The sequence below is a fragment of the Eurosta solidaginis genome, chromosome 5 (genome assembly GCF_040869045.1).
Source record: "Eurosta solidaginis isolate ZX-2024a chromosome 5, ASM4086904v1, whole genome shotgun sequence".
Taxonomy (NCBI): Eukaryota; Metazoa; Arthropoda; class Insecta; order Diptera; family Tephritidae; genus Eurosta; species Eurosta solidaginis.
This window is the reverse complement of record NC_090323.1, coordinates 114548718-114572910: the sequence shown is the minus strand read 5'-3', so window position 1 is coordinate 114572910 and position 24193 is coordinate 114548718. Positions and strand designations below refer to the sequence as shown.

The following is a 24193-nucleotide window of genomic DNA, read 5'->3' as shown; positions in this document are numbered from 1 at the left end:
AAAGAGGACGAGACTCTTTGCTACATGAGCCGATGAACCCACGATACAGCTCCTTCGTTGGGTTTCCCGGCAACAAAGTTGCCGTACCGCGGGCTCACAGCGGTAAAAATCTAGGATACATACCAACTACCACTCACACATGCCTGTGTGTATAGTGATCACAAGAATACGTGGGTGGTAGTAACGAAAGAAAATAACCAAAGAAAGTTATGTTACGAGGGGGGGGGGGAGATATATTAAGGCCTGTGGCCTAAACATACCGGCCCCCTTGCCGTAAGCAACAAGGAAAAAATTAAAAAAAGGGATGCCACGTGATCGCACGTCCAGTAAGGCGCTGTAACGAGAGAAGGCAGTGCAGTTGCGGACTGCAAGCACTGCACTCCAGATAGTTGACCTCACGTGTCGCTCTCCTGTGGAAAAAGAAAAGAAGTTATTAGATATACGTACGTGGTTTTAAATTCCGTGCATATTTACTTAAATATATATAGGATGGCGCATGTGTGAGGCGTTAAAGTCGGATATTTATTTTTGGCAGGCTCCCGAGACCACCAACCCGAATACGGTCGGTTGGGTTAGGAGACCGCCAACTGTCGATGCCGGTGTACCGCTCACCACCATTTCGGCGTAAATGTCAGCGCCGAGTGTAAGCCGTATCGGTGATGAGCGGTAGAATTGCGGATCCGCCAGCCGCATGAACTCAAAGGGCGCGGCAATCTTGGGGTCCACATTGGACGGTGGAGTCAAACGGAAGTGGCTTTCGACGACGGCTGCTTGGGTGGTTATGCGCGTCGACGCTCTGAATTTGCCGCGCAGTATGAGGGTGCATTGTCCATGCCCTTGGCGCTCCAATTGTAAGTCGCGTACCAGCTCCGCATCGACGATCGTGCTGGTGGCGCAGGTATCAATAATGGCCCGAACCAGGTGTAAATGGCCGCGCGATTCGATTCGTACGATGGCCGTCGGCGCAATGGGCACGAAAGGCCGCACGATGGGCGATGGTGTAGCCTGGAGCAGCCACCCTGTCCGGAAGCCTTCCGGCGTGTCGCGCGTTAGCTTCATTGTATTTTGGGCTTCAAGAGAGTATGGCGTCGATTTCTTTCGCCGTTGCTGCCTTGCGAGTTTGGACGATTTAGCTGAGTTTCGATGGGGTCCGACCGCACGGTGCCGCCAATTATTTTGTTGGTTTCGAGCTTTTTTCTCTTCCTCCGCCCTTCGTTCGTGCTGCAACAGCGGTCGGAACCTGCGCATTCCATTTCTGCTCGTCGACGACCTCATTTCCGCTTTCGCATGCTCTTTTTCCGCTCTCTCTCTTTCTTCTTCCATCTCTTCTTCTTCCACCTGCTGAGTCCAGGATTTAGCCGGTCCCGAGAGGTTGATGGACAACGCGTCGTCGGACATGTTGTCTTCGCCGTTTGTGGTCGTCTCGTCGCATACTGCTCGACGCTCATCTAAATGAAGCGTGGTGTGGTGCTTCTCTTGGCACCTCTTGCAGCGATACTTGCTGTTACATTTGTCCACGCGGTGAAAGGGCGACAGACAGTTTGGACGATACTTATGCAAAATTACTGCCCGCAACCTCTCTTCTGAGGATTTTTTTCGATATTCGGCACAGATCCTAAGGCTATGATCCCTGCCGCAGAGCTGGCAAGCAACGTCGAAACGTTTTGCGCCTCCCTCTGACTTGGCCAATAAGGTTTGGTAACGGGTCATGATCTGAAAGAATATTGGTATCATTGATCATGCCCAAATTGAGGTTGGCGGAATGTTGTTTGGGTGGCGTAAACAAAAAAATTATCTCTAATATATTTTCGCAGAAGAAAAAAAAAATTTTATTGAAATAAAATTTAATTGAAATAAAAAATTAAAGGCCATAAGTAAATACTTTTGCGCGCAAAGAAAGGAAGAAAAAACGAATTTCTCACGCATCCATGCGATGTGGCTGTTGCTTTAGCGCCTTTAGTACATTTTATAATTTGATTTGTTTAGTGTTAAAATTTACTTTTGATTTGTGGTGAACTTTGCTTCCACAACAAGTGGCCTGCCACCACACGGAACGGTTCGAAACCTGGCTGAAAATGTATTACAGAGTTGCACTTCCACCACTCAACATTATTTTTTGACGTGTATTGTCGATAATGTTGAGATTCGTGGAATTACGTATTTCAAATCTGAATGATTGATCGAGATATGTAATACGCGACATGTGCGGCGTGTTGTGCGCGATATTTAGTGCGGCATGTAGTGCGTGACGTGTAGTGCGCATGTAGTACGTGACGTGTAGTGCGTGACATGTAGTGCGCATGTAGTGCATGACGTGTAGTGCGCGAGATGCTTGCGCATGAGGCCTAACGTTTGTATTGCAATAATCATTGACAGTCAGACATTAAATGTAGAGATTTTGACATCTGCTACGCTTTTCCATTTCCTGAATGGAAAAAAAAGGAAAAAAAATGTCATTGATTTACGACATGCGGTGAGTATAGTTACTGTTCGTTTAGTAAAATTTGCTAATTCTAACCTTATTTCTTTTTCATTGATCAATATTTTCTCTTTTGCATTTTCAGGGTATAATATTACAATGAGCAGTCATATCAATTAATGACAATTAATGGCACTGATGAACATGGTACAAAAATCCAACAAGCAGCAGCTCAAAACGTGCCCGTTGCACAATATTGCGAGTATATATCTGCGCTATATCGTCATGTATTCGCCGAAGCGAGGATAGCAAACACATATTTTATCCGTACTAACGAATAGCGCCACAAGACGGCTGTAGCGCATTTTTGGCACACTTTAAAATCGCGCGGCCACATTTACTCTGCTGCATACAGTGGTTGGTATTGTGTTTCAGATGAAGCTTTCTTAACAGAATCACAGCTACGTTTGGACACACACACGGGCGCAGGTTTATTGCTTGATTCTGGTCATCCGGTTGAGGCAGCTAAACTTTACACAATAGAGGGCTTGAGGTATTTCCTGTTGCGTGAGGGTGTGGCGCATAGCGATGGAAGTAAGTTTAAATAAAACATTAAAGTACAGCAATACGCACATATTTATATATATATGTAGGTAAGCACTTTGTGTGCAACAAGAATTCTCCGCAAAGTGCTTAAAGTTAAAATAGCACTACTTAAACCATTTATGTAAGAAATTAGGGTAATAGTCCAGTTGATACTGGTTTCAGTTTTACTGGTAGTGACGATGCTTATGCGGGTAATGAAAAAGATGTTGGACGGAATTTACATGAAGCTGTTATGCAATTATACGAATTATTTGAATGGCGTAATTCCAGTGGATTTTGGATTACGGGTGAATCGTATGCTGGTAAATATGTACTAGCGTTAGCATATCACATACATTTGGTGCCAAATGCAATAAACGCGTGTTTATATACCACAGAAGGGCTTAGCCATTGGTAATGGACTTTCAGATCTATTACATCAACCAAATTATAGTGATTATTTATACCAATTGGAATTGATAGATGATCGTGGTTTGCAACAGTTCCATGAACAAGAAGAAAGGGGTAAAAATGCATAGAACAACATGACATGGAATGCGCTTTCGAAATTTTGATAGTCTTATCAATGATATTATTTTGAATGGTTCACTTTTTCTTAATCTAACCGGTTTTAATTTTTACTATAATTATTTGAAAACTGACAATGACGAACCCGCTGATGCGCTTGGTAATTTCCTGCAATCGGCAACAACGCGTCGTGCCATGCTTGTTGGTAATATGACTTTTCATGATTTGGGTAAAGAAAATAAAGTTGAAAGGTTTTTGAAGAAGGATGTAATGGACACGCTTGCACCATGGATATCACAATTATTAAATAATTATACTATTTGCATTTATAGTGGACAGTTGGATATAATAGTTGCTTATCCTTTGACACGTAACTGCTTAAATCATTTCGATTCACTCTCAATAGGTACATTCAATTTCGATGATTTCAAACGTTCATACTCCAACGAGGATGAATCTGTTTCCGTTCCCTACTTTTGGCAAAAATTCGATCAAGAAAATTATTCTATCTGGTTCGGTGAATATAAATATAATAGTGAGCTTACAAAAGTGTTTGTGTTGTGCAATCTCATCACTGGTATGTTTCGACGTCGCGATGAAATGCGTAAGCAAGCCTTTGCTTTAGTGTGCCTGTTTGGTGAGGATAATGATAGTACCATATCCGGTGTTTGGGTGTGGCGCGGTCATGAATTAGCCTTCAACCTATCACCCGATTGGCAAATTGATTACGATTGTTATGCATGAAGGAGATTGGATGCCAATTCGGAGGAAACTAAAAAATGAGTGCCACAATATTTTTCTTGGACAGGTACCGATAAAGATGGACGTAAATTCAATCAGGGTAAAATGTGCAAATAATTACAATATACAAGAGAAAGTAACTGCATAAAAATCAGTAGGCCGATATAACAACAAAAATTGTTAATACATCCCAGAGCACGGGGAAAAAAGTGTCAATAAAATATGACACTATGGCAGCATTGCCAACAAACAAGTCCAATTTTCACAGCTATTCTGCAACAGATGTCGCAGTGGTGTGAATATCAATTGGCACGAACCAGAATAGAAGTAGGATTAATGAAGACAAACAAAAAACCGCTGTGGTGGCTGAATGGTTATAGCAGCGGCGCCTAAACGTTGCCGATGAAGGAATTTAGCAGTTCCTGAAATGGATCTATACAACGAGCTTTGGCAGTTGTCAAAAATTTTTTCTTTCTTCTATTCTAATTTAAAAATTTTTTCAATTAAGAAAAAATTTATCATAACAATAATAATGATAAAAAATTATTGTTAGGCCTTGAGCTCGATTCGAACCCGCGATCTTTAAATCAGTAGGCCGATATAACAACAAAAATTGTTAATACATCCCAGAGCACGGGGAAAAAAAGTGTCAATAAAATATGACACTATGGCAGCATTGCCAACAAACAAGTCCAATTTTCACAGCTATTCTGCAACAGATGTCGCAGTGGTGTGAATATCAATTGGCACGAACCAGAATAGAAGTAGGATTAATGAAGACAAACAAAAAACCGCTGTGGTGGCTGAATGGTTATAGCAGCGGCGCCTAAACGTTGCCGATGAAGGAATTTAGCAGTTCCCGAAATGGATCTAAACAACGAGCTTTGGCAGTTGTCTAAAATTTTTTCTTTCTTCTATTCTAATTTAAAAATTTTTTCAATTAAGAAAAAATTTATCATAACAATAATAATGATAAAAAATTATTGTTAGGCCTTGAGCTCGATTCGAACCCGCGATCTTTAAATCAGTAGGCCGATATAACAACAAAAATAGTTACTTATTTTTTTTTTTATTTTTTTTTTTTTGTTTGTATCACAATAACAAACCCTACTTGATACTGAGTCTGATTAGACCGAAGAGTTAAAAGTTTTATCAAAACAAAGATTTATTAAAGTTTCATGCTTAGCATCGGCTTAGAGCTGGCAGCACTCCTTTTTTTTTTTCGTGCCGGTCGCAGCTCTACATTTCACAAGTTATAAATTAAACCAAAACAAAACAAAGGCAACACTTTACGGTGTAATTCGCCACAGAAAGCATAGTCCAGTTAATAAACAATACAAAATGAAAGATACAAAGAACTTTCCACCGCTTAAAAATGATAATCTCTTGAGAGCAGCGCGTGGCGAGCCCGTTGACAGGGTGCCCGTTTGGGTAATCCGACGCTGGACGCTATTTCAAGAGGTACGTAAGCTTCATGATTTCTTTACTATTTGTCGTACACCCGAACTGACATGTGAAGTGACAATGCAGCCGCTGAGACGTTTCGACTTGGATGCATCTATCATATTTTCAGACATTCTAGTAATACCGCAAGCACTTGGTGTGACAGTGGAAATGCATGCGGGTGTGGGTCCCGTTTTCCCAGAACCATTGCAAACACCTGCTGATTTAGCAAAGCTCACACCTGAGGGAGCGGTGGGGCGCTTGACATATGTTGCCGATGCTATTACAATGATGCGCCACAAGCTAGAAGGAAGTGTGCCACTTATTGGTTTCACGGGTGCACCGTGGACACTAATTGGTTACATGATTGAAGGGGGCGGCAGTAAAACGATGTCTAAATCAAAAGCTTGGCTTACCGGTTTTCCAGTAGATTCAAAAAGGCTATTAAGCATGGTGACTGACGCCATTGTTGATTATTTGGAAATGCCGACAAAGGCCGGTGCACAATTGCTGCAAATTTTCGAATCTTCAGCAGAGCATTTACGCAAAGAAGATTTTCTGAAATGGGCAGTACCCTACATAAAGAAATTCGTGATAAGTTGGTCGAACGTTTGCAGCAAAAATCAGTACCTTTAGTGCCTTTGACACTCTTTGCTAAAGGTGCTGGCCACTCATTGAAAGAGCAAGCAACTTTGGATTATGACATCATAGGCTTAGATTGGACTGCGGATCCAGTAGAGGCACGGAAGCAAGTTGGTCCAAATATTGCTTTGCAAGGCAATTTAGATCGGCAGGATATGTATAAAACACCAGAAGAAATTCGTGCAAGCAACGTTATATTGCAAATATAGGGCACGGTATTACACCACAAACGCCAATTGTAAGCATGGAAGGTTTTGTGGATGCTGTGCATAAAGCACTTTAAAAATGCTAAACTGATAATGCGAATATAAAGATGTAGCATTTTTTCATTTGACTTCTATAGCGGCTTATTGTTTTGTAGTAAGTAAAAAGGAATAAATGATTTGGTTGTTAGGTTTTCAGGAAATTGTTTAAAGCTGTTGGAAAAAATGGTTTGTGCTTGAGATTTTCCATGTGAGAAGTCATTCATTAACCATATTTTTTATGTCGCTGTTAGCACATTACTCAGTGGTGACAGAAGGGTGGAAATTCGTTGGGGTTTACTTTGGTGGAAAGGTTTCATTGTTTTGGGGCACTAATATCCGTTGGATCGCACCGATGAAATACGCTGCTATCATTAAGCATGCTTCGAAATCAGCTGATGTCCCTTTTTTGATGGCGTTGTTAGCCCTTATTGCTTTAAATGGATGAAAACAATCATTTAAAGCAATTTTTAATTTATTATTTATTTAATAACGTGGAAAAAGTTTAAACAGCGTGACATCAGCTGTGAGATGAATACCCACGGTGTGATGGGAGAGGTGCGGCGATATTCTGGTGACGATACGACCAAAATTCTGGGGTCAATGCCTACATTCAATTACCTTCTGAACAATTGCGTGGTGGCCACGGCGCACTAACGCAATTGTTGGAAGAAGCATTCTGTGGCAGATAGTAAATCTGCGTTAGGGTTTTGTTGGCCTCGTTCAGGGGAACGAGAGCAGGGTTACCGGGGTGTTGGCCTCGTTCGGGGTGAACGAGAGCTGGGTTATTTGGGATGGAGGAATGTGGACTATTAAAGTTCATTTTCGTTGTCGTTGGGCGGAAGTAGTACCAGTTTCGCGATTGGTCTGCTAATTTGTCCCTTAATTGTATTGACGTCAACAACACGTACACGGTTATCGGAACCTGGATGTGTGTTGACGACTCTCCCCATTCTCCACTCGTTTGGTTGTAGGTTGTCCTCTTTTATGACGACTAGGTCCCCGGGTTTTAAGTTGGATTGTGGATGTTTCCATTTATACCTTTTCTGGATCTCGGTGAGATATTCCGATTTCCATCTTTTGCAAAAGGTTTGATGAAGGGCTTTCATCTTTTGCCATCGGTTTACAATGGAGGCAGGGTTTTCACTACAGTCGAGTTCAGGTGGAGCTAAAAGATGCCCACCTACGAGAAAATGGCCTGGAGTAAGCGGCTCCAGGTCGGAAGGGTCGTTGGATGAGGGACTTAGAAGTCTCGAGTTGAGGCAGGCCTCAATTCGACATAAGAGGGTTGTAAACTCTTCGAGAGTATATTTATGATTGGACGCGATCTTTTTAAAGTGGGTCTTAAAACCTTTTACCCCCGCTTCCCACAAACCTCCCATGTGAGGAGCGCTTGGCGGTATAAAATGCCATTCTATAATGTGATGGCTATATTTAGTCAACGTTCCGTCCCTTGCTTCACGCAGAAATGCTTTGAACTCGGATCGTAAAGATCGAGAAGCTCCGACAAAGTTAGTACCATTGTCGGAGTAAACGTTTTTCGGACAGCCTCGTCTGGATACGAATCTGGCGAAGGCAGCTAGGAAGGACCCGGTACTAAGATCGTTTGTCGCTTCTAGATGGATGGCTTTCGTCGAAAAGCAGACAAACAGGCAAACGTATCCTTTTGAAATTCGACATCCCCTCCCTCGGTAGGATTTTATATCGAATGGTCCCGCGAAATCTACCCCAGTGTTAGTGAAGGCCCTAGTAAAGGTGGTGCGCCCTTTCGGAAGGATCCCCATAAGTTGCGTTTGCGTCTGCTTCCTGTAAATAGTGCAGACTTTACAGTTGTGGATAACCGACCTTATCATGACTTTAACGCGTGGGATCCAGTACTGAGTGCGGATATGACGTAGCATCAGCTGGTTCCCTCCATGCAGGGTGGTCTCATGAGAGGATTGGACTATAAGTCTGGATAACCTGCAAGTATAAGGAAGAATAATGGGATGACTTTCATTATGGGACATGTCTTTCGATGCCCCAGTCCGCCCCCAGTTCGAATGATGCCTTCTTCATCTATATATGGGTTCAGGGGTAAAATCTCACTCTTCCCATTTATTAGATTTCCTGACTTCAAGTTTGCGTACTCTTCTTGATAATGTTGCCTCTGGCATATTGTTATCAATCTTCGTGTTGTTTTTTCTATTTCGTCAGGAGCGATCGAATGAGAATCCCTTTTGAAGGAGGCTTTAGTTTTTGGGTGCGTATTCTGGAAAAACCGAAGAATATAGGATATAACCCGCAAAGCCCTTGGTAAATCGGAAAACCTATCTAGAATATCAAAGTTATTTTTGACCGAAGTTGTATGAACTTTCACCCTCTTTTCTTCGATATTCGTGTTGTAATCTTCTTCTTGTGTTGGCCAATTTTCGTTGTCTTCTTGTAACCAAGAAGGTCCCTGCCACCACAAAGAATTGTCGATTAGATCCGAAGCGAGGAGGCCTCTGCTCGCCAAACCTGCAGGGTTTGACGCAGAGTCTACATGCCGCCATACTTTGACTCCAACTTTGTCGATAATTTTCGTTATTCGATGTGCCACAAACGTTGACCACGAACATGGTGGTTTTCGGATCCATGCCAGTACTATCGTCGAATCTGTCCAAAGTGTTACTTTAATATTGGGAAGTTGCATATTTTCTATGGCCGACTCTATCATTTCTGCAAGTAGGACTGCGCCGCAGAGTTCCAGTCGAGGCAATGATATAGTTTTGACCGGGGCTACTCTCGTCTTGGCCATCAGCAAGTTGGTGAAGACTTGATCCTTCGTTTGTACCCTAAGGAAGACAGTGGCGGCATATGCTTTTCCGAGGCATCGCTGAATCCATGTATTTCGACATTGTCCTTCAATGTGTAGTGAACCCACCGCGGTATGCGTATATCGTTGATCTTTTCGTAGTCAGTCATGAATAATTGCCACCGATGTAGAGTAGTTTCAGACACATCTTCATCCCAGCCTGTCCCTTCCAACCAAATATTTTGCATTATTATTTTGGCTACAATTACGACTGGTGCCAGCCAGCCAAGAGGGTCGAAAAGTTTAGCGATCGCAGAAAGTATTGACCTTTTTGTTACGGCATGGTTATTGTCAAAGGGTTTCGCTGTGAAGTAGAAGTAGTCGAAATGGGCGTTCCACCTGATCAGTCACGGTTTCTAAGGATTGGAAACGATTGGATAAGAATCTATCCATATCAGCCCATTTTGAAATTTCCGTTTTGTTTTCAATTGTTTGTTCCCAGAGTGCCAGTGTGGTTTCTGGCAGTTTTGTGGAACATAGATATGTTATAATTGCATCCCAGTTTGATATGTCTATATGATGACATTGGAGCGACGAGATGCAATTATTTATTTCACGTTGCAGTTTCTTTATAGAGATACCGCATTCACTCTCAACTGCTTTCAAACTAAAAAGAATTTTTAATTGGGCGTTTACTAAGATACGTTTATTTTCGTATCTATCACAAAGATTTTTCCACGCTGTTTCGAAACCGTCTTTCGTTAAAGGACATCGCCCAACTATCTCTTTGGCCTCACCTTGAGTCTTTTGGTTTAAATAATATAATTTTTCTACTGCTTCGAGGTTTTTGTTACGTATATATATAGCAGCGAACATGTCTCTAAATGAAGGCCAAGAAAGGTAATCTCCTTTGAAAACGTCCGTATCACACGGTGGCAGGCGCACGCGATATTCCCTGTCTCCTGAGCTTTCTTCTTTCTTTTCAGCTTTCTCAAGTTTTTCCGAAAGTTCAGCCATCGCTGCCTGGCACTTGAGAAAGCTGAAGTATGTAATTTTGTGCTTCTTTTTGATGGCCGACAGCTCTTTTGCCTCCAGTTCTGAGGAGCTCAAGAGTTCTTCATATGTCTGCTTCACCTTCTCCCATAGCGATTTCAACTCCTCCTTTTGGACTAAGAGGGTGTGTTTTGTATGGTCTGAAGGGGACATATCATTATAGTCATTTTCAAACTCAGTCACTGCCTCTGCTTGGCGTATATAGATATCCATTATATTATAGAAATATTAATTAATTAATTGCCTTTGCAGATAGTACTGATTGAAAATGAACTGGAATGAAGGAATGTATTCGAGATAGATTTCTCGGTGAAGTGGCCTTGAAGATTGCAAGAAAGCTAGTAGTTTGAGGGAATGTACAAAAGCGTGGTGGCAACGGCGCGCACCCACGTAATCGTTAAAAGAAAGTGCTAATGCAGCTGTGTTAACGAATTGTGTAAGCCAATAAGTAATGGCTAGTGAAGAAAGTGGTGTTAGTGAAAAGATAAAGAAATGTATGAACGTTCGTTATGGACTTTTTGGTAATTTAACCAAGGGCTGTGATCTTTTGTATCACAAAAAATTAGATCAGTCAAAAACTGATTTGTGTATTGCCGCAAGTGAAAAATAAAAATAATTCAATTTTTAAAAAATTGAACAGGAAATAAGCCTTTTGGCCACCCAAACAACAACAACAATATATGTGTATGTAACTAAGTGCACTTTGTACTATAGCACCAAACTAAATTGCAAACGTATTGCCTGTGTAAATAAGTGCAAGCGATTTTTATGTGGAAGAAAATTTTATTTAATTAAATGTGCGCCTAAAATAAATTTACAGGTTTCTGAAAAAGTAACCTTACCAAATCGAATTTTGTGCAGTGGATTAAATGAATTTTTTTTTTTGATAAATCCTGCAAAGGTGAAAATAGAAAAGTGACGCAAATCGGTGTTTGAGGTTATGTTAACCCTTTAGAGCAGTGTTGTGCTACCTTGAGCTGTGTCCGGAAAATCTTACCGCTGGTGGGGAATTGTTCCGGATAGTCACAAGGCATGTTGCACAAACTTTAAATAACTGCGTTAAGCGCCTTTTTCTATTTTTGCACAAAGTAAAAACTTCTCACTTCACGAATAAAAAAAAAAAAACAAAATCACTTGCACTATTACATATAAAGAGTCACTTGTAATTTGTAATTTTATTTAGAACTTTTATTAAAAGTGAAAAGGAAAACCCTACCTAGCACGGAATATTTTCAACCACGTACCTTTATTAATTCGTTGATCCGGAGTACTCGAATGTGAATTAAATTTTGTTGTTGGATGTTTCCAAAAGGTACCACCAAAATTTATCAGTTGTTGTATATTGGATATAAATCGCTGGTATCACCAAGAAAGTTGTACTATTTGCTGTTGAAATTTTTGGTTTTTCCTGTGTATTATCACTTCCTTGCTTTAATGCCTAGAGAGTTGAGTGGACTGTAATTGTGTGACTGGTTCTCTTTACCGGCGCGGTAAGGACCATGAACAAATGCGTGGTGGCAACGGCGCGCACCCACGTATTTGTTAAATAATAGTTAAGGCGAAAAAGGGGGAAGAAAATAAAAACACCAAAAAGATTTCGTATTAATAAAAAGAATTCACAAAGTGCTTTTATTTATATAAATACAACAAGTGTTAAGAAAAGGTTTAACAAATGTTGTGGAAAATGATATATATGTGATAATAATTTTGAAAAGTTGAACTTACGTGAACGGGCGATTACGTGTTCCTTTGCTGGCTGCTGGATTAAAAGAGGACGAGACTCTTTGCTACATGAGCCGATGAACCCATGATACAGCTCCTTCGTTGGGTTTCCCGGCAACAAAGTTGCCGTACCGCGGGCTCACAGCGGTAAAAATATAGGATACATACGTACTACCACTCACACATGCCTGTGTGTATAGTGATCACAAGAATATGTGGGTGGTAGTAACGAAAGAAAATAACAAAAGAAAGTTATGTTACGAGGGGGGGGGGGGGGGGGGAGATATATTTAGGCCTGTGGCCTAAACAGCGTGTATGTATCTTAATTCATTTAACCTTTAGGTAAAGTCATTTAAATTATTATGAATATAATGTAGAGTACTTTTGTAATAATCTCTAAAGTATAGCAGGGATGAGAAAAAATTTATATGTAATATTCAATATGTCTTAATTGTGATCTGTATGAAAAATGTAATTTTAAACAAATGTGTATGAATGTTTTAATAAATTTGTATGTATTGTATGCATATAGACATTAAAAAAAATGTTTTTTTGAAGTTTCCTAAGCTGGTTCTATCCTCGTTTCTGTCCACAATATTTCAGATCGTGTATATATATTAATATAATGATAATTAGTATGAACACCTTGCATGAGGTCTTGTGAAATAAATGTGAAAATTCATTTTCAACATTTTAGCTCCTGCTACCTATATATATATATTTTTTTTGAATTTGGAATTCTCAAGCGAATAGCTAAATACCTTTCAAATATTAATTCCAATTTTAAGACTGTATATGTTATTCATATCTTACATTCCCAACAAGCAATGTAAAAGAAAGAAGGTTTAAAAGAAAGATTACGGAAATAGAAAAAAATTTATTTATCGTTTACAAAAACGTTTGAGAAAAGAAAACGTAAAATAATCGAAGTGGAACGCTGTTTAGAAGCTTAAAAATGTAAGCTTACATAAACTTTTAAGAGAAAGCAATACAATTGACCTGTGTTTATAAACTAAATCATTAAAACATTCGGATTCAACGATTAGAAAATATTACTGGAGAAAATTAAAATTGAAAGCGTATATACTTTGCTTATTTTATAACCTGCTTAAAGTTACTTCAAAAAAAAAATTTACAAAAATGCTTGTTGGGATGTATCCTTAAATTAAGGGTTTGTATAACTGCTCTGAATAATTGCTAATTTTGGTAAAGTGATATATAAATAAACAGATAGTTCCTAACTACGTTAGTAGCAACTCACCCGGTAGGCTAATACCTACTCAACCAGCAAGAGGCTGTCCTTTGCCTCTGCCGACGTGGTTCTGGAGATGTTGTTGTTGCTGTAGCCGGGTTTCGGCCTAGGTTCGGAGGCCCTGCTGTTCTTTTTGTAGCTGGTGATATGTGTCGCTAGTTATGCCAGTTTGAAATGTGTTGGGCCTATAAGGCGCGGCCTTCTAGTTGTTGGTATGGCTGGCGGTTGCGGGTAGGTCTGGTGGCATTAGCGCGTGGTGCTGGCGCCGTTGATAGTGGTAGCGCATGGGGTTGTTGGCGCTACGGATAATGGTTGCGCGCGCGGTTGTTGCGCGTCTGATTACGGTAGCGCTATTAAAAATCACTGCGCGCGGTGTTAGCCCTTTGGTGGTATTAGCGCGTGGCATTGGCGCTGTCGATGAACGTAGCGCGCGGTGGTTATTGTCGCTGTTGATGGTGGTAGCGCGCGTTTTTGCTGTGGCCGCCTGTTTTTGTGGGCGGTATCGTGATGTGATCGCCGGCTTCTGGTGACCAATTGTCGGGGCGTTGGTGGTGGTGATGTTCCGCCTTAATATTCTCCGTAGCGGCAGCGCACCGCTTAGCCAACCTATCGCAGGTCAATTTAGGAATGTCAAATCTTTACAATTTAAGGTTAAAATTCGGATTGGCCGATGGATGCCAAAAGCGCAATTTATATTTTACCACGTCCCGACCGGTTAATGATATGAACATAAAATTGTATACACTTTCCGTAGCAATATGTACGATTTATAGTTTTAAAAGTATGAGCGTGCATACAATTAGCGTGTTTTTTTGTGCTCCAGAGGCAATAAGCATTCCTAAAATTTAAAGTTTGTGATGAACAAATGGTATTACAGTACGTGCTTATGTCTGTATATAAATTTTTTTTTTTTTTTCAATGCAGCTATGACGCCAATATATACGAAGGCCTGTGCAAAATAAGTGTTTGGATGCACAACACTCCAGCTGTGGAGTCTGGAGTAAATTATCTCGGCTGTGAGGTTTGTACGGCCCAATAGCACGATGTTTTATTTTCACGTTATTTTCCCCTTTTTCCACCGATCTTGCACCCCCACTTTCACTGGTGGTGTAATTCTTCACCTTTAAGGAATTAGCTTTAGCTACACTTGTAGGTATTTAGTTGTAGATAAACTCCTTTCAATCCTGATTATATTTTATTTTCAGCACCATCATCGCACTACACGTTTTAACTTCCTTAAGGCTAAACCACAAGTTTTTCTCTCAACTTTTATCTCGTTTATGCAGTGTGCATATTTTTTTTGGTTTTGGTTTGCATCCACTTCTTGTTGTGGAATATTAAAAGCAAGTTAAAAGTCTCTTTTTATATCGACAGTATTAGAAAAAAAACACAAGCACAAAATAGCAGCACACGCTGATTTTATCAACCAATTCTCCCGACTGCTGCCACACTCGCAGGTGAGATGTCCCCGACCGCCAAAACGGCTAGACGAGGTAAAAAAATCAAATTGGTAAATAAAAAAATCAATTTGTAAATTTGGAAAAAACGTTCTGGTAGGTTATTGTGGACGAATATCCGAAGCATGGAAGCGACCTATCAATTTTCCGTTTAGGTCCTCGAGATCATATAACGCATTGCCTATTTTCCGGAGCACTCGACACTTAAGGTATTTGGGCAGGAATTTGGCGTTAATGCCCTGTTTGAAATTGCTCAAAGCAAAGTTTTTTCGGAAAACTTCCTGACCTTCCTTGTAGTTGACTTGTTTTGAGCGCTTATTATAGGTGTTTACTCCTCTATCCTTTGCCTGGTCTAAGTTCCTACGAATAAGCTCGCGAATACCAGTGAACTTGTCGGCACTATTTGCTATTGTATCCTGGTCTTCCCTAAGGCTGCCGAGTTTCTCTTAAATATTGTACGCTGAGGCATGTTGAACCATGTTTTGACCATATAATGCAAAGTATGGGGAGCACTGAATCGCCGTATGGAAATCGCTTCTCAAAACTGATAAAATTTTTGGTATGTGCTTATCCCAATCGGTATGGTCTGGTTTATTATTCAGGAAAATTCTTATTTTAGAAACAATTTCTCTATTAACGCGTTCGGATGCGCTGGCTTGAGGAGAGTATAACCCCGTCCTCACGTGTGTCACCCCATAATTTACTAAAAATTGGTTCATTTCCTTCTAGATAAACTGTTAACCATTGTCACTACGGATAAATTCAGGGACCCCTACCGCTGGAAAAATTTCTGAAGCGAAGTAATTTATAACAGCTGTGGCTCTCTGCATGGGTTTTAGCCAAACAGACTTGGCAAAATGGTCCAGAACTATGAAAAGAAATTGGTTTCGCCTTTTTGATCGCGGATAAGGTCCTAGAAAATCACAATATAGCCGCTGAAATGGCCTTTCGAATGTAAAGATACTCCCTCCAAGGTTTTCTGCCACCCACCATGGTAACTCTGGTTGGCGTCATATGCCAATTTCACGGCTTCCTTCGTCAACCCCTACGGTAACCACAAACGCCATAACGAGTCTTCTTCACCTTCCACCCACTTCCGAAATTTAACTCTCTTGAAAATTACACCATCCACCACTCGTAAATCCGGAAGCGACTCCTCGTTTTCAGTGACGGTCCTAATCAAATCTAGATATTCGTTACTGTTAAATTCAGGGGAGACTAAATCTATTTCCCCGGGTGTGGTAGTAAAAGTGAACTCGTCTACGTCAAATCGCGAAAGCACATCGGGTGCTATATTCAGGGTGCCATTACGATGTTCCATTCTAAAGTCGTATCTTTACAGCAGCAGCGACCACCTTGCCAACCTCCCGCTAAACTCCTTTTGCGTCTTCAACCACAGACTGTAGTGGTCCGTGATAATCCGAAACGGTAATCCTTCAATACAGGGTCGGAAACGCTTCACGCTGACTATAGCGGCGAGACACTCCAACTCCGTTATTGTATAATTGCCTTGAGCATTATTCAACTTCTTTCAAACAAACGCTATCGGATCCTCAGCGCCCTCATCATCGACCTGGAACAACACCCCGCCAACACCTATTTGGGAAGCGTCGCATTAAATGATAAATTCCTTAGAGAAATCGGGTTGGGCCAAGACAGAAGGGGAACTCAATGCTACTTAAAGTTTTTCGAAGGCCTCTATAGCTTCAGAGATAAGCTTGAATGGTCCTGCCGATTTTCGAAGACAATCCGAAAGAGGACCTGCTAGGTGAGCGAAATTCGTGATGAACGCCCTATACCAATTTGCCATGCCAACGATCCTATGTACCTACCGAGGGGACTTGGGTGTCGGGAAATTCTTAACGGCTCCTTTTTTCCCTAGGTCTACCCTTAAACACCCGCTACCTATCAGGTACCCTAAGTATAGAATCTCTTTCTGATAAAATTTTATCGTCTTTACATTTATTGTAAGGCCGGCATCCTTCAAACACTTCGCCACTTCCGCTAGCAGGTTCATGTGATCCTCGAAATTCGCACTGCATACCATTAGATCATCCAAGTAAATGAAAACATTCTCCCTCAAGCGCGATGGAATTACCTTATCCATGAGTCTGCTCATTGTCTGCGGTCCATTGCATAGGCCAAACGGCATCACCTTGAAGTGGTACAGAGGTTTCCCCGGAACTGCAAACGCTGTCTTCTTCTTGGATGATTCCGTCAATTTAATTTGGAAGAACGCGTCCTTTAGGTACATGCCGCTGATAAAATGTGTGTCCTTCAGTCCACTCAACAGTCCGTTGATATGAGGCAACGGTCATGAATCCTTTTTAGTGACCTCGTTGACCTTCCTGAAGTCAACGCACATCCGAACCTTCCTTGGTTTTCGAACTAACACCACCGGACTTCACCACGGCGAAATCGTTTCCTCGATCACTCCCATTTTAAGCAGCCTATCTATTTCTTTAAACGCTTCGGCTTGCTTTGCTGGCGAAAGAGGGAAGTGCTTGCTTTTGATCGGAACCGCGTCGCCCGTATCAATATGGTGTTCGACCAGCTGTGTTTGCCCCAAACCTAACTTTTCAAATGACGAGAATATCTCTATTACCTTATGTAATTCGGTCTTTGCCTTTTTGTCAAATCATGGAAATTATGTTCTTGATCCTTTTCTTCGCTAACTTCTAAACACGCTACACTTGGAAATATATCCGGAGCTAATGCGAAGGCCTTCCAGAAGTCAACTCCGAAGTAGGCTTCTTGAAGTAGCGAAGGTACAAGATAAAAACGAATGGATTTGGTAGTTTTTTTTTAAGTCACTGGTAGAGAAATCGAACCTAATATTTTCTGCTTGTTACCACTCGCTGTGTATACGAATGCTTGCAGTGGGTGATACTTAAGACCATTTTATTTAAAAATTCTTCACAATCTTTCCCCAGGATAGAAACGTTAGCTCCAGAGTCCAGCAATCCTACTATGAAATGGTTTTCTATTTTCTCTCTAACTAGAGGTCTTTCATTTTCGGTAAGGAGAATCGTGGTGCTCTGGAAAAACTTTCGCTCTTTTGCACGTATGGTATATCTTTTACGGCATTTTAAAATATCTTCCTACACCGTGAAACGGGATTGATTGTAAAAATTCTAGATCTTACTAGGTCATAAATATGTTCTCTTTGTTCGAGACTAGGTGGAAGTGCGGCCAGGCAGGCAACATCCCTACTAGATGACTTCAAAATTTTTACTGGCTCGGAAACTAAATATGACGAAGTTGGGCTATCTGAGTCTGATCGGGTTGAATAGTCTGTACTGTCAGGGAACGTTACTATAACCTTCGGAGGTTCCTTCGCAGGAGTGCTACTTACATTTGTGAACCCGCCATTCGTGAAGGTTCTACTAACTGGTTCAGCGCCCGAGAACCCAGGACCCATAAGGATCATTGCCTCGAGGATATTGTTATGCATTCGTTTTATTTGTAATCTCGTTCCATCACATAGAGTTGGTGGCTTGAGGTTACGCAGCAAAATAATTGGAATATCGCTTTTTAACTTCAAATTATGGAGCGGTATGCCAGAGGGATTAAGCGAATTTAAAAATTCAATTGCATAGTATACGGCATCTTCATTATGAAGAACAGTGTCATTTGATATATACTCTATAACTTCGCCAGGAACTCTATCTAGAATTTTGTTATTTATTTCGTCTACAGTCTTGTTCCTTGGTGAAATGATAGCCCGCTCGCATAGCCAAGTATATGGCCTGCTGGATAGCTCTTCCATATTTGGATAAATTTCTGATATTAATTCGCTCACGTTATATACCACATTCCCAAGCTTTGAATCTGCTATAAAGTAGCCGTTGTCAGTGAAAATTTTACCATCTCCAATATATAATAAATCCTGGGGAAATGTACTTGTAGTTCCAATAAGATGCGCTCTCATGTTTGTTCGCAAACACAATTTTTCGAGGTGAATCCCTAATAACGTTGATTTGAAGCATGATTTAACAATATCAGCTCGAGTTCCTTTCGCCACTACTGGCAAAGTCTGACGAAAATCCCCTGCAAAAAGGATTGTTATCCTACCAAATGGTTTGTCGTTTGATCTTGGGTCTTTTAATGTAAGATCTACTGCTTCAATATGTGCTCGGTTAGTCATTGTACACTCATCCCAAACTATAAGAATTGCCTCTTGTATTATTTTAGCCAGTGACCCGCTTTTTGCTAATGGAACAAACCTTTTCTTCTTAGAGGGACACGTTTAAAGGTAATTGAAAAGTGGAGTGGGATGTTCGACCACCAGATAAAAGAGTCGCTGCAATTCCCGATGATGCTACAGCCAGCGCCACGTGACCTTTACATCTGGCATATGCGAAAAGAAGATTAAGTAAAAAGGGTTTTCCACAACAACCAGGAGCATCTAAGAAAAATGATTGACCTCTTTAGTTTTCAATGCTGTCCACGACTTTATCTTATGTCAGCTGTGATCCGAAACCATTTTCGATATATTAGCTTGAAGGTAGTCATTTAAATAATTAGTTACATGGGCGCCGCAGGATTGTCTCAAAAGAGCATTCCGGTCATTGAATATCACGATTTGGGGAAGGCAATCCAAAACTGGATAAATCTTTTTCGCAAAGGCCTACTCGAAGTCAAACAAACCTTAAACGAAATGTTAACTACTTATTGAATCATTATCATAATAGTCGTAAAATTTTTTCTAACCTTGATATATTAAATCTTAGGAAATTTGTAGATCGGGATCATTACGCCTTCTGCGTTCATTGAAAATGAAGTATTCACAGAAGTCATCCTTGAATGTGTTCCATAATTACTGAGCATTTGACGGCTGACAAAAAACTATTAAAATGGAAAATAACTCTCTTAGCCTTGGCGGCGAATGCAAAAGACCTGCCTTAGCTATGGCATTTTTCCAATGGTCGTCGTTTTCCAAGAGTTGTAGTTCTCGGCAAGCGGCTTGAAAAGTTGGGAATACTACACCATTTGCAGTCCTCAAGCTTTCAAAAGAGGTAGGACCTCGAATATTGTGAAGCAATAAACGTATATAAAAAATTCAGTTTAATTAGGGTGTACATTGTAAACTCTCCCAAGCGCCGAATCCTTTTTAATCCCTCCGTTACCTTCAATAGATATTCCGTATAAGACGGCACTTCATGATAAAGAAGTGTTTTCGCCAAAGGATCGGTAGCGCATAGTTCAAAAAATGCCATCAGCTAGTTTTGAGGGGGTTTTCGAGAACTCGGTGTACATTATCTTCCGAGAAGTACACTCGTTGCCAATTCTCTAAATGCACTGCAACAGTTGGATATCGCTCATCGATAGAAAAATCAAGAGAACGCCAGATAGACTCTGAAGTGCTTATATACCGACCGTTGAGATATTTTGTATATTATGTATTTTGAAAAGAAAATATAGCTTGATCTTTGCCCTTATAAACATATTTGCAAATGTATTTAATAGCTTTAACGGAATGACAGTATTCAACGTTAATATGTGCCGAAAAACATTGCAAGGAGTACAGGGCAATAAGGAACAACCCATCTATTGTCTATCCTGGTCATAGTTCCACGTACATCAAGGTCGGCAGTATTACCTCCAGACTGCGTCTCAGCGCTATACCATCTGCCATGCATGGGGAAAATATATTATGTTGTCCACATGGTCCATGTATCATGTTTTTGCACACAATTTCGTACAGGAGTGGGTCATCGCGTTGGATGGGTATTTCAGCACAAATAATGCTATCTATTTCGTGTGGTTGAATTTTCGTCTTCAGCCAAAGCAATATATGACAATGCGGTAACCCACGTTTTTGCCATTCTACTGAGACCATGTGGCACCTAACTTCTCCAAATACGCATTTTTTGGTTAAAATAAACTTTAGCTTTCTCATTTTTAAATGAAAAACTCTAGCTACAATATCATGTCGATCAAATGACTTTGTGAATGAAAAAGCTCTTGGGTTATTTCTGGATTACATGTGAATGTTATAAATAAATCAGGGCGTCCATAATGACGTGTATATGTCATCGCGCCTTGTGTTCTTTCCTGCATATAATGCGGTGAGCCCGTAAATGACGATGGAAATATAACTTTTTGGCCTATAGTAGAAACATTAATATTAGAATCTTCATTGATAGCATCACGTAAGTGTATATATTCTTCAGCAGTTAGTTTTTGCTGATTTCTGCGTATGAAATTCAATCTTTCGGAAATCAACTTTGCCATCAAGTCCACGGAGTATGGATTCAATAAATTTTTAAAATAATGAAGGTGATTTAAACAGTTATCTCTGATCATGAACCGGTGAGCATAGAACTGCATGCAAGATATATATTTTGTTTGATCACAATTTGGCATGTTCAAACAGTATCCGTCTTCTCCTCTTACAAACATGGTCGGATATGGAAGAGGATAATACGCTCGATGTAGCTCAGAGACTCGTTGGAGTTGCCCTGAGCGACAGTGCAATATAATATCTCTAGGCCCCTTGCCTTCGCCTATCAAAAGGACGGCTACTTCATTTACTAAAGGTGCATCGTATCGTCCTCTGTGATTATTAGCCGGTAATTTGTTCGCGTTTATAACTAACCGAAAATCGTTCGCAGACTTGGGCATGGACATACGTTCTGTATTGCACTTAAAGCTTGAAATTAATGAATTATAGATGTGCAATAAATTTTGAAGCATTTCAGTAACTTCCACATTTAACGAAGGATCTCGCCGCAAAGAAAGGCACCTATGCACAGTAAAAACAAAAAATAAAAAGCTAAAAAAAAGAGACAATACAGTCCACAAGCAAAAATATTACAAAACAAAGAATATTAAACAAACAAAAGCCCAAGTGAAAAATAGTTACAAGTGAACTAACAAAAAATACATAAAATACATACATTAAACATAAAAAATTACTAGATCGAAAGATCGGGCGCGCTGCAAAATAATTACAAAAACAAAATATACGGTGCAAAATCACATAAAATAAAACAAAACAGAACGGGCGCTAAAACCTCAACAATATATTAAAACATACATATATACATACATACAGGCGAAACTGGGTACACATTAGGGTGAAAAAAAAATTTATAAATAAATGAAAAACTCCAGCTATAATATCATGTCGATCATATGACTTTTGTGAATCAAAAGGCTCTTGAGTTATTTCTGGACATTCACGATTACATGTGAATGTTATAGATAAATCAGGGCGTCCATATGTCAACGTCGGGTCTTGTGTTTTTTCCTGCATATAACGCGTTGAGCCCGTAAATGACAGTGGAAGTATAACTTTTTAGCCTATAGTAGAAACATTAATATTAGAGTCTTCATTGATAGCATCATGTAAGTGTATATATTCTTCAGCACGTAGTTTTTGCTGATTTCTGCCTATGAAATTCAATCTTTCGGAAATCATCTTTGCCATCATGTCCACGGAGTATTGATTCAATAAATTTTTAAAATAATGAAGGTGATTTAAACAGTTATCTCTGATCATGAACCGGTGAGCATAGAACTGCATGCATGATATATATTTTGTTTGATCACAATTTGGCATGTTCAAACAGTATCCGTCTTCTCCTCTTACAAACATGGTCGGATATTGAAGAGGATCATACGCTCGATATAGCTTAGATACTCGTTGGAGTTGCCCTGTGCAACAGTGCAATACAATATATCTAGGCCCCTTGTCTTCGTCTATCAAAAGGACGGCTCCTTCATTTACTAAAGATGCATTATATCGTTCTTTGTGATCATTAGCCGGTAATTTATCCGCGTGTATAACTAAGCGAAAAACATTCGCAGATTCGGCTGTGGACATACGTTCCATATTGCACCTTAGGCTTGAAATTAATGAATTATACATGTGCAGTAAATTTTGAAATTTTTGAAATTGAAATATTTTTCAATAACTTCCACATTTAACGAAGGATTCATGTTTGAGCGAAAAGATGTTTGGTCAGCTTCAGATATAAAATAAATTTGAAAGTATTTAGCAAGTACATCCGGTTCTGGCAATAATGATCCAATGAGGTGGTATACCTGCCCTTGAATTTTGTATGTCGGCATGAAATTGCTTCCTCTTATCTCATGTGTACCAAAAGACGTCATTTGAAATAGGCTATTGTACTTTCGACTATTTAGAAAATTATTTTATTATTTAGTAAATGCTTTGATAATGGTTGATTAAAAAGAATTAGAGACTTTAGCGGATCCGGTGGCTCCTGAAGAATAGAAATAATAACTTTACTTCCCGCACAACGCAGGCCTGGCGCCTCGCTACTTTATTTTTTCGCACCGCAGTGTACACAAACTACATTCATTCTTCCTATTTGAAGGTCTTTTGAATTAGAATAATCTATATTTGCATGGTAATCAAACGCGCATCTATTGTAAAACAAATAAGCCCACACCAGTTCTTCTACACGATATGCAGCAGCCGTTAACGTATTGTGCGGTGTTTTCCGGGATAGTTTGTATAAGCTACTTTCACTGATTTTAATTATTTTAAGTTATTTTTGAAATGCACATACATTCGCTACATAAACTTTCCCAAATTAAAAAAATACTTATACGCATATATTAACTTTCAAACAACCCGAAAATCGTAACGAATTGTCTAAAACTAAATTCATATTTTTTAAATAACAGCTGATAAAATGAAATTGCAATCCCCATCGCAAGTAAATAAATGCAGGTTTAAGATTTATCATCTCCTTTCCCGTCGCTTTTAATTCCTCTCCCCTCTGCTGCTTCCCGTAACTCCCATTCTCATTCTACTCCACCCTCACCCTCACCTTCCCTCTTTCATTGTTTGACGGATCACTCGTTTTACGCACTGCACCATCCGTTCCCACGCACCACCCTCAGATGGAGTGATCGGACAGTTGAACAACCACTCCACGCCTTTACTTGACATCTCTGCCTGCAAGCGCTCGCAGTCGAATACTCCACTAAACCGTTTAGCTTCTTGGTTGGCGCCCACAAAATTTTTTCCATTGTCTGACCTCATTCTCAAGGGAACTCCGCGACGATTGATGAAGTTGCGAACAGTTATGATACACGCATCCGTACTTAAGTCATGAGCGAGTTCCAAGTGTATCGCCCTAATGGTGAGGCGTGAAGCAATAAACGTATATAAAAAATTCAGTTTAATTAGGGTGTACATTGTAAACTCTCCCAAGCGCCGAATCCTTTTTAATCCCTCGGTTACCTTCAATAGATATTCCGTATAAGACGGCACTTCATGATAAAGAAGTGTTTTCGCCAAAGGATCGGTAGCGCATAGTTCAAAAAATGCCATCAGCTAGTTTTGAGGGGGTT

General features: G+C 40.2%; 1 protein-coding gene and 2 pseudogenes across 1 annotated transcript in view; 2 read left to right on the top strand and 1 right to left on the bottom strand.

Moving 5' to 3' along the window:
• LOC137254259 (leucine-rich repeat-containing protein 15-like) overlaps positions 1–24193 on the bottom strand; it is a 1016997-nt gene that overhangs the window by 551284 nt on the left and 441520 nt on the right. The window lies entirely within an intron of this gene.
• Positions 3159–4276, top strand: LOC137252832 (venom serine carboxypeptidase-like; annotated as a pseudogene).
• On the top strand, positions 5547–6641 carry LOC137254087 (uroporphyrinogen decarboxylase-like; annotated as a pseudogene).